This window comes from Oryctolagus cuniculus, chromosome 6, assembly GCF_964237555.1.
Source record: "Oryctolagus cuniculus chromosome 6, mOryCun1.1, whole genome shotgun sequence".
In the NCBI taxonomy this organism is placed as follows: domain Eukaryota; kingdom Metazoa; phylum Chordata; class Mammalia; order Lagomorpha; family Leporidae; genus Oryctolagus; species Oryctolagus cuniculus.
This window is the reverse complement of record NC_091437.1, coordinates 13,766,807-13,778,897: the sequence shown is the minus strand read 5'-3', so window position 1 is coordinate 13,778,897 and position 12,091 is coordinate 13,766,807. Positions and strand designations below refer to the sequence as shown.

Below are 12,091 nucleotides of genomic sequence, written 5' to 3'. Positions count from 1 at the left end.
GTCCACTCTGCCTGTCAAAAAAAAAAAAAAAAAAAACAAAAAAAAACAAAAAAACAAAAGTGGAGCAGCTGAGACTCGAACCAGCACCTATATAGAATGCTGGTACTGCAGGTGGTGGCTTTATCTGCAATGCCACAGTGCCGGTCCCTATATTTTTTTTTTTGGGTGGTAGAATCAAAGTGTCAATAACAGCTTGACAGAAAACACTAGGCGTTCGCTGTCGTGTGGTTCTGAGGGCTGTGAGTCTGAAGTCCAGTTGTTGGGAGGACCATGCTGTCTGAGGGCTCTAGGGGAGAATCCTTCCCTCTCTCTTGCGGCTTCTGCTGTGGCCAGGTACCCATGGCATTCAGTGGTTTGTGTAGCTCTATCCCTTCATTTGCGAGGCTGTCTTCACCCTGTGTATCTTCACATCTTCCCTCTCTTTGCATTTTTCACCCGAATTTCCCCTTTTCATAAAGACCCCAAGGATAGTGGGTTTAGCAGCTGCCCTGATGACCCTATTTTAAGTTGATTACCTCTGTCATGGCCGGATTTCTCACTAGAGCCACATGCTGTGGTCCAGGGGATCAGAATTTGAATATATCTTGTTTGAGGTTCATACAATTTAACCCCTCTTATTGTGCAGTAGTATCCCATTGTTTGAATAGATCTCAGTGTAATTTTTTTAAGATTTATTTATTTATTTGAAAGAGTTACACAGAGAGAGAAGGAGAGGCAGAGTGAGAGGTCTTCCATCCGCTGGTTCCCTCCCCAGTTGGCCGCGAGTCTCCCATGCTGGTGCAGGGGCCCGACGACTTGGGCTATCTTCTACTACTTTCCCAGGCCATAGTAGAGAGCTGGATCAGAAGTGGAGCAACCGGGACTCGAACCAGCGCCCATATGGGATGCCGGCACTGCAGGCAGTGGCTTTTACCCACTACGCCATGGCACCAGCTCCAGATCTCTGTATTTTTATCCATTCTGTTGATGGCCAACGGAACTGGTTGCAGTGTTGGGCTACCATGAACAAAGCTGCCAGAAGTATGCCTGTGAATGACGTTTTCCCTTGCTCTGCGTTAACTACCTCAGAGTGAGATTTCTCGATGACAGGTAAAGTATGCGTTTAGTTGTAGAAAGAACTTGGATGGTTTTTCTGAAGCAGTTGTGCCATCTTTTTGCCCATCCACAGTGTGCGAGAGTTTCGGCTGCTCTACACTGTCGCTGTCACAGTGTCAAGGCGGTTAAGGGGTGTTAATTTTAGCTGTTCTGCGGCATGTGAGATTTCATCACTCCTTAATTTCAGAATGTCCATTTTATTGTTTGGACTTAACTATGAGCTTTCTGCTTCATTTCTCTTGGCGTCTCCAGCACTCTTGAAATCCTCACATTATTTTAACGTCCATATCTGAGAATCAATGTGGGGGTCAACTGTGCATCTGTTTCTGTTGTCCCATTTTCCTTATCTTTGCCTTAGATACCTGGTGATACTTTGCTGAAAGACAGAAATGATAAAAATGACAGTGTTTCTAGAAAATGCTCTTTTCCTGGAGAGAGGATTTCCTTAGTTCCGGGAGGCAATTAACACAGTCATGGGTTGCTGTATTCCAAATAGAGATTGAGTTTGTTCTCAGGATTAGTCTTTTTGGGCCAGACTATTGCTGTTTAACCTCACTCTTGGACTGTAGCCCTTCTGGGGTTCAACTGAAGGCTGTAGTTTCATCAGAAGCATATCCTTTTGGTATTCCTTTAATTGCATTTTTAAGCCTCCCAGAATGACCTGGATTCTTCATCTCATCACAGCTCCTTTCTGCTTCTCTGCTGGCTTACACGTCAGCACATGCCTCAGGGGGAAAGAGGCTCAGCCTCTTAGGGTTCAGGCCTTTGAACCCCTCTCTCTCGGCTCTTGGTCTCTCAGGTCCTGGCTGCTCTGGGGTCCTAGAACTCTAACTCCAATCTTACTAAACCCACGATCCTGTTGAAGCTCTTTAAAACCAGTATCTGTTTAAAGCAAAAACAATTACAGCAGATTACAGATCACATAAGAATGCAAATAATTCAGTGGAAGTTAAATGAAAGTATACTGATATATACTTCTTGGATTCTTCTGTAAGTAATATGTATGACTTCAAGTGATAGTGTGGTAGGTGTGCATAGTGTGATCTTTAGGATAACCACAAAACCATACTTGTGCCCCCCCCCCCAAACTATTGCTAACAAGTGGATAGAGTAGATAAAATTGAATTATAAAAGTATTCTATTCTGTAAACCCAAAACAAGATAGAAATAGTTGAACAATATAACCAATAGAAAATAAATATCAAGATGGTAGAATTAAATTGAACTGAACAGAATCATACATCTATTAGTAACTGGCCTGAACTTTCTGTTAGAAAGAAAATAGACAGGCTCACAAGTGAGATCCACTTACGTGTTGTCTGTAAGAAACATTCTGTCATGTCTAAAGACACACTCAAGTTACACTTAAAGGGGTAGAAGAAATAGATCACTGGGCCAGTATTTTGTTATGGCAGGTTTAGTTGCTGCATCCCATATCAGAATGCCCGTTCAAGTCCCAGCTACTCTGCTTCTGATATAGCTTCCTGCTAATGTACCTGGAAAGGCCGCAGAGGATGGCCCAACTGCCTGCGGCCCTGCCACCAACATGGGAGTCCAGAATGGAGTTGATGGGTTCTGGCACCAAGACCTGTTGTAGTCATTTGTGGACTGAAGCCACAGGTGGAATATCTCCCCCTCCCCGTTCTTTGTCTATTGCTCTGCCTTTCAAAACCAACAAACAAATAAATCTTTAAAAAATACGGTACTCAAACAGTAAGCATAGGAAAGCCCCTGATGATGATATAAAATATAAATGTACATAATGACACTGCAATTCCATTTTTAAGTATTAATTGAGAAAAATAAAATAATAATGGCTAAAATTTGAAATAATGCAAAGTTCCATCAATAGGAAAATGGATGAAGAAACTGTTGCATATTTATACAATTGAATAGTTCCTAACCACAAACAAGAAGGAACTTTGGACATGGCTACATCTCAAAACTAGTATTTGCATGAAGGAAGCAAGATAGCAAGGAGTACTTACATACAGTTTCATTTTTGATGAGTTCCAGGAATAGGCAGCTACCTTCCATGCTAGCAGAAGTCACTAAATATCTACTTTAAGGAAGACAAATTCACTGTAAATGGCACATGGTGAGATTTCCCAGGCTGACAAAAACGCCCCAATAACGTTATTTGCATTTTATTTATTCCAAATGTAGAACTGGGCATGTGGCCATGTCCTTTAATGGATCAACTAGTACCACAAATAATTAAGTATATTATTGAAACTATTATAAAGTTCAGGATATAATTGCCTTTTTGCAATGATGGTAGTTATCAATAACTTTTTTTAATATTTATTCTAAAGGTACACTTACAGAGAGAGAAGGGGAGAGACAGAGATCTCCTGTCTGCTGGTTTACTCTCCAAATGGCCACAGTGGTCAGGGCTGGGCCAGGCCAAAGCCAGGAGCTTCATTCAGGTCTCCCATGTGGATGCAGGGGCCCAAGGCATTGGGCTGTCCGTTCCTTTTAGCAGAGAGCTGAGTCTGAAGTGGAGCAACTGGGACTCCAACTGGTACCCGTATGGGATGCCAACACTGCAGGTGGTGGCTTAGCCCACTATGCCGGCCACTCACAGAACTCTTAATGTTAAGTTCATTATACGTCTCATAACACATATCCAAGATACTGGATAGGCAAGGGTGGTTGCATATCAAAACTACACCAGCATTAAATAAAGAAGCCATTGACTCAGACTAAAGTGAGTTGAATACATCATTATTTTGTAGTGTATGCTGCAAGAAAACTTGAGCCCTCTGGTCACCCAAAGAATCTTAAAATTAAGAGTATTTTCAAAGATTTAAAGTAAAGAGAAATGTAATGTATGAACAGGTAGAAGCTCATAATAGAAAATTGGAAGCTATAAAAAATTAGAAGGAAATTTGAAATATGAAAAAAGGTATTGAAATTCATAGCAAGAGATTAAAGATTCAGAAAAGATTCAGTTGGTGTGAAGATAATAGAAGAAGGCCAACCAAAAAGCATAAAGAAAAAATAAAAAGAGGTATCAAGACATTTAACAAACATGGAACTAAAAGCATGGAGAAGGAGAGAAAAAACTGGGTTAGCAAAAAACATTTGAATGGTCAGAATTTTTCCAAAATAAAAAAAATTATGAAAGATTACTTTTGTAGGCCAAAGTTCAGTGTAACTTGCAAAATGATGTTTCCTTATTCAGAAAACTAATTTGCTAGTTTAGAGTTGCTACTGTTAAACAGCTGCTGTGAAAAATCAACGACATGTAAATTATATGCTTTGACTGTTTTTGACCTGTGAGTAAAACTGCAGATTTTCCTTATGGCCACTTGTGATTCTCGCCTCCTCATCTGCTTTGCCACTTTCCAGAGTTCTGTCTACCAAAGATTAGTTATACTTTCCTATAAACAGAATAATACAGTAGGAACTGCTTTGTGTTTTGTTTCATTCACTCATTATTATTTAGAGGTTCATCCATGTCGTTGAGACTATTAATAATTCATGCCTGTTTATTGCTACATAAAGTAATTCTCTTTAGTGAATTATTAAAACTGGTAAAATTAAGCTGTGGTGATAGAGATTAGAAACATGATTGCCTCAGCAGGAAAGGGTGAGAAGACGGCCTGGGAAAGGCCAGGAAGGTTTTTGTGGAGTGGGTACTGTGTAAGTGGGTGTGTGCGTTTGTCTGAGCCCATTAACTCTACACCTGTTTCGCTGTAGATAATCTACACCTCCACGAAAGCAAAGAGAGGGCAGAGTGTGAAGAACATCATCAAAACTGCCCAATTGCCAAACTCGCTTGTTAATAGTCTCACATGGTGAGTCAGTGATTTCTTTTTCTTATTTCTGTGTTCCTAGAAGTATTAACTGTTGACTTATTTTTAACCTTTTCTCTAAGGGGAAATATATGAAAAGCTTATTTCATGACGAACTTTTTCAAAAGTTTCTAAGATCAATTGTGACTTCCGCAAAGTTTTCTCTGTAGAAATAAAATCTGTGCCCCAAGTTGCATGTACATATGATGTTGCCCATTATATTCTGTTCTGCTCTGGAGCTGCTAATGGGGAAACATCATTTATACACACACACACACACACACACACACAATGTGTCCCTTATTAGTGCAGAACAATTTAATAAGCGTCATTTTATCATACAGAAATAATTCTTTAAAAAGATTTATTGATTTATTTATGGTGAAGTGAAATATAAATGTATCTATAAATTTGAAAGAGAGTTACAGAGACAGAGAGAGAGATTTTCCATCTGTTGGTTCGGTCTCCAAAGGGTCACAATGGCTGAACCTGGGTCAGTCTGAAGCCAGGAGCCAGGAAGTCTCTCTGAGTCTCCCTCATGGGTGACAGGGGCCCAAGCGCTTGGCCATCCTTCACTGCTTTCCCTGGCACATTAGCAGGGAGATGGATTGGAAACGCGGTAAGCAGGACTTGAACCATTGCCCCTAAGGCATGGAGGTGTTGCAGGTGGTAGTTTAACTCTGTGCCACAACACCTGCCCCTGGAGGTAAATTCTATCCTAAAAAAGTAAGTAATATTCTAAGTGTGGGCCTCAAGGTACAGCAGGTTAAGGTACTATGTGCAGTTCTACTGGCGCCAGTATCAGAGCACCAGTCCAAGCCCAGCTCTCTGCTAATGCACCTGGGGAAACAGCAGAATGTGGCTCAAGTAGTTGGGCCTTTGTGGGTCACTCAGGTGCATATCCTGGCTCCTGGCTTTGGCCTGGCTCAGCCCTGGCTGGCACGGGAATTTGGGGAATGTACCACCAGGTGGAAGATCTCTCTGTGTCACTCTGCCTTTCAAATAATTAAAACAATCGTTTTACAAAAGTAACGTCCAAGTTTAACTTACGACTCAAATAATTTCAATTAAATAACCTTGCAAACAAATAATTGAAATTTAGGACTTCATGTACACATTGAAACATTTGTGGATTGTATACGTAAGAATACCTGTTATATTTCATGTGTTTTTCCCACTCCAGGTTATCTTTGAGATTTTCAATAATAAATGTTAGCCAGTATAGAAAACTTAATACATTTTGGTGTGGTATACTAAAAGAAATTCATTATTAAGCTGTATATAATTAAGCTATTCTCAATATTGCTGTATTTTGGAGTACTCAGTGTTACCCTGGATGTTTATTCAATATTAAGCTATGAATATCCTTCAAAAATCATGGAAAAATGCAATTAAAAATTATTTTATTCTGATAAAAATGCATTTAAATCCATGAGTAGTTTTTGTTTCATAATAAACACTTTTTTATGATTTCAATTTTTTTGCACCAAATAAACTGAAATTTTAATTTCATTTTCCCTTGATTTTTAAAAAATATACCCAATATTGGAGTAACACTGAGTACTCAATATTAGGCTCATTGTTGTGAAGTATAGCTGGGTGCATCCTAAGGAGAGGGCCGCTGGTCTTTTAGCCTGCTGGTGCGTGGGCTGCTGCTGGTGATAGATTCTTTCCTGTGTGTGTTCATCCTTCATTTGGTTTAAGAGCTACTCACTGGCAGAGAGCAAGGAATGCACAGTTTGGGGCCTGAGCATCTTTGAGAAATGATTATTCATCCAGAAAAACAAGTCTCTGGCATCCTTGGCTTGTTTGCTTCTGTACGGTTTGAATTGCTATTTTCCCATGAGACCCTCAATAAAATAACCCCCCCTCGATCTGAACTCATCCCCTTACTTGTTGATCTTCCTTGCAGATCCCATTGGCCGACCCTGTGACTCAGCCATGGCCGACTCGGCAGCCTGTGCTCCAGGCCGAGTCACTGAGCTCCGTCTCTCTTGGGGGCTTCTCCTTGCCTGCCTCACCAGCCTGGCAGGCTGTCGGCCGAGCAGCCCCTCTCTGAGCCCGAGCCCCCAGTGCTGCCCCTCCTCGCTCCCCACGTGGTAGCTCTGAGCCCAAGGACTGCCCTTCTCACTCCACGCTGACCTCTTGAGGATGCTCTTCTCTACATTTCTCAAAACCGGAGGTCCTCATTGTTCCTGTCCCAGCTTCGCTGTGAGATCTTTAACAGGACCTTCCCTGGACTCTGCAGCAATGCGGCCCTTCTCCTAACCCCTACTAGGTCTTTGCAGGCATCCCCTTGATACTCATTTTCTTCATCAAGCATGTGATCCTTAATCTTGACTACCTGTTGGTGTACCTGTGCATTCGAATTGCATGGCTCCAGGGGCCACTCTGGCCTGGTGGGCTCTGTGCCCACTGGTTTTCCAGACATGCAGTGCCACCCTGCACAGCTTACCCCGGTGGCCTCCTGTGACACCAGCCCTTGATAAACGCTGCTGTTTTTGTATCCAAAACCGTGCCTGACACACAGCAGGTGCTCCAAAAACATTGTTGAGAAATCAACTCTTGAACTGAATGGATTTGAGAAAGCTAAAGGAGCTACATCCTTTATTTTAGCTATAATGTTTTCTATGTATATTGCTCTGGTGGTTTTTTAAAACAGTGAAATTAACCACTTTTCTGATATAAATGGCATGGCAAAGAACCAGTCATTTAACTGATTTGCCTAAGAAGGAAACTGCTTAAGAAAGATGTGCTCATGTTACTGCTACTTAATGGTTGTAGGCAGAATACATTTCTTAATCTGTTTCATTAACATTTGGATCTGTATTTGTGTATGGATCATAAATAACTAATGTGCTTCCAGCACGGGATATTACCAATCTTTAGAAATCTTTTGGGATAAGACCACTTCACTAGGTAAATTAGATTGCATAATAATTTATGTAAGTCTGTGAACTGAAAAATATTGCTCATTGTCAAACATTAACTATGCTGATGAAAAATAATAGCATATTTTACTTAAAAGGAAATAGAAACTTTTTTCTAAAAATTCAAGCAAATACAATACATGGAGAAAGTGAAGATTTGTGAAATGAAATGACCAGGATTATAAAATTACAGGGGGCTCTTCCAAGATGGTAGGGAGTAGAGAGGGAGCTTACTGCTCTAGTCTAGGAGAAGATAGTTTAAAAGAAGTGGAGAGAGTGCAGTCTCAGGGACAAGTTAGGGAGAAAACCACAGAGGAAACTCTACGCAAATTAGAGGGACGTGGTGGACCTAATCTCCAATTAGACTCACAGTGGACTTCTCATCAGAAACCCTACAGGCTAGGAGAGAATGGTGAGATATATCCAAGTATTAAGAGAAAAAAAAAACTGTCAATGCAGGATGCTGTACCCTGCCCTGAAAAGCTCTCATTTATGAACATAGGTGAAATAAAGACCTTCCATAACATAATAAACAGAAATTGACAGAATTTGTCACCATCTGCCCAGCCCTGCAGAAGATGCTTAAGGATGTGTTGCACAGAAACATAGAAAGATGGTCATCCCTACGAAAGAAGGATAAGGAAGAGAATCACTCAATAAAATGCCAAAGGAAATTCAAAGTAAAATATAGGAATATTTTTTGAAAAATGGCAGGACAAAGTCATTACTTATCAATAGTCACCTTGAATGTAAATGGTCTCAACTCTCCAGTTAAAGACACAGATGGGCTGAAGGGATTAAAAAACAGCCCATCTATTTGTTGCCTACAAGAAACACATATCACCAACACAGATGCACACAGACTGAAAGTGAAAGGATGGAGATACTCCATGCCAACAGAAACCAAAAAGGAGCTGGTGTAGCCATCCTAATGTCAGACAAAATGATCTTTAACACAAAAACTGTTAAAAGAGACAAGGGCACTATGTAATGAATAAGGGATCAATTCAACAGGGAAATGTAACTCTTACAAACATATATGCACCTAATTACAGGGCACCTGGCTATTTAAAGAAATGTTAAGAAATCTAAAGTGAGATAAAGCTGGAGATCAGTGACTCAGGACGCTCTGTAACATATGTAAACACGTGAAGACTGAATAACATGCTCCTGGTCACAGAAGAAATCAAAAGGGAAATGGAAAAAAATGAAAATGACAATATGACATAACAAAACTTAGGGGATACAGCAAAAACCATGTTAAAAGGAAAGTTTATAGAAATTGGTGCTTACCTCAATAAATTGGAAAGGCACCAAATAAATGAGTTATCGGTGCACCTCAAGGATCTAGGAAAACAACAGAAAACCAAACCCAAAACTAGTAGAACAGAAATAATAAGAATTAGAGAAGAAATCAATAAAATTGAAACAAAAAAAGTACAAAAGATCGATGAAAGAAAGAGCTGGTTTTTTAAAAAATAAAATTGACACACCGATGGCCAAACTAACAAAATAAAAGGAGAGAGAAGACCCAAATCAATAAAATTAGAGATGAAAAAGGAAATGTAACAACAGACACCACATAAATAAAAAGAATAATTGGAAATTACTACAAATTGCTATATGCCAACAAATTGGGAAACCTTTAAGAAATGGATAAATCCCTTGACACATGCAATCTACCTAAATTGAGCCCTGAAGACATAAAAAGCCTAAACAGACCCATAACCATGATGGGAACTGAGTCAGTAATAAAGACCCTCTCAACAAAGAAAAACCCAGAACTGGATGTATTCACTGCTGAATTCTACCAGACATTTAAAGAAGACTAATTTGAATTTTTCTCAAATTATTCAAAACACTTGAAAGAGAGGGAATCCTCACACATTTTTTTCTATGAAGCCAGCATCACCCTAATTCCTAAATCTGAAAAAGATGCAACAGAGAAAGAGAATTATAGACCAGTTTCCATGATGAACATAGACACAAAAATCCTCAGCAAACTTGGAGCCAAATGAGTAAAACAACACATCAGAAAGATCAGCCACCCAGACCAAGTGGGATTTATCCCTGGTATGCAGGGATAGTTCAACATTCCCAAATCAATCAATGTGATACAACATAGTAATAAACTGCCGAGCAAAAACCATGTGGTTCTTTCATTAGCTGCAGAGAAAGTATTTGATAAAATACAACACCCTTTTATGATAAAACTCTAAGCAAATTGGGTATAAAAGCAACATTCCAGGGCCAGTGCCATGGCTCACTTGGTTAATCCTCCGTCTGTAGCACTGGCATCCCATATGGGCACCGGGTTCTTGTCCCAGTTGCTCCTCTTCCGGTCCAGCTCTCTGCTGTGGCCCAGGAGGGCAGTGGACAACTGACAGAATGGAAGAAATTATTTGCAAACTATGCCACTGATAAAGGATTGATAACCAGACTCTATAAAGAGCTCAAGAACCTCCACAACAGCAAAACAAACAACTCAGTTAAGAATTGGGCAAAGGTCATAAACAGATACTCAAAAGAGGAAATCTAAATGGCCAACAGACACATGAAAAAATGTTCAGGATCACAAGCCATCAGGGAAATGCAAATGAAAACCACAGTGAGGTTTTACCTCACCCTGTTTAGAATGGCTTTCATATAGAAATCAAGAAGCAACAAATACTTGCCAGGATGTGGGGAAAAAGGTACCGTAATTCACTGTTGGTAGGAATGTTAAGTGGTAAAACCACTATGGAAGACTGTATGGAGATACCTTAGAATCTGGATATAGACCCACCATATAACCCAGGCATCACACAACTGAAATTTACCCAAGGGAAATTAAATCATTAAATAAAAGAGTTATCTGGGTGCTGGTGCTGTGGCACAGTAGGTTAATCCTCTGCCTGCAGGGCTGGCATCCCATATGCGCACTGGTTCGAGACCTGGCTACTCCACTTTAAATCCAGCTCTCTGCTATGGCCTGGGAAAGCAGTAGAAGTTGGCCCAGGTCCTTGGGCCCCTGTGCCCACATGGGACACCAGGAAGAAATGCCTGGCTCCTGGATTCAGATCGGTGCAGCTCTGGCTGTTGCAGCCATTTGGAGAGTGAACCAACAGAGGGAAGACCTTTCTCTCTGTCTCTCCCTCTCACTGTCTGTAACTCTACCTCTCAAATAAAATAAAATCTTAAAAAAAAAGAGTTATCTGCACCCTCATGTTTTTTTTGAGGCTCAATTCATAATAGTTAAAACATGGAATCAACTTAAATGCTCATCACCCAAAAACTGGATAAAGACATTATGGGATATGTACTCTATAGACTACTACACAGTTATTGCTGTGGATTCATTCTGAGATGAGGAGCGTGGTGGGAGCAAGAGGTGCGGAGTCACCACACAGACCCCGGGAGTAGGGTGAAAGTGGGCCAGGGGCGAGCAGCCCGCGGACCCATTTATTTCAGTTGGTACAACAGCTTATATATCCAAGGCAGCCAATCTGGTCAAGGGGCGGTCTATGCCCCAACCAACCACAGCTTGTTACCAGGCAGGCTCCATTTGTCATGTGGGTTTCAAAGCCATCCAATCACAGCCTGTTGCCAGGCAGGCTCTGTTGCCAGGTGGGTTTCAAAGCCATTCCTGAGTAACTGACACTCACTTGCCAGTGGCCATCTTAGCATGGCTGTCTCATTCCACCACACACAGTGGTTTAAAAAAAAAAAAGAAATCCGGTCATTTGCAACAAAATGGATGAATCTGGAAAACATCATACTTAGTGAGATAATCATATGGTTTTTCTTCTGCAGTGTGTTAATGTGGTGTATCACATTGATTGATTTGCAAACGTTGAATCATCCCTGTATACCAGAGATAAATCCCACTTGGTCTGGGTGGATGATCTTTCTGATGTGTTGTTGCATTCTGTTAGCCAGAATTTTATTGAGGATTTTTGTGTCTATGTTCATCAGGGATATTGGTCTGTAAATCTCTCTCAATGCTGCATCTTTTTCAGGTTTAGGAGTTAACGTGATGCTGGCTTCATAGAAAGACTTTGGGAGGATTTCATTCCCTCTTTTTAGATTGTTCTGAATAGTTTGAGAAGAATTGGAGTTAGTTCTTCTTTAAATGTCTGGTAGAATTCAGCAGTGAATCCATCTGGTCCTGGGCTTTTCTTTGTTGGGAGGGCCTTTATTACTGTTTCAATTTCTGTCTCAGTTATGGGTCTGTGTAGGTTTTCTATGTCTTCATGGTTCAGTTTTGGTAGGTTGTGTGTGTACAAG

At 40.6% G+C, this 12,091-nt stretch overlaps 1 long non-coding RNA gene across 13 annotated transcripts in view; it reads left to right on the top strand.

Annotated features, from left to right (window-relative positions):
- LOC103347857 (uncharacterized) overlaps positions 1 to 12,091 on the top strand; it is a 371,873-nt gene that overhangs the window by 303,965 nt on the left and 55,817 nt on the right. For all 13 annotated transcript variants that reach the window (XR_011389670.1, XR_011389669.1, XR_011389671.1 and 10 more), the window contains one exon: positions 4,801 to 4,898. This is a non-coding gene — a long non-coding RNA (uncharacterized lncRNA). The remainder of the gene's footprint in view (positions 1 to 4,800; positions 4,899 to 12,091) is intronic.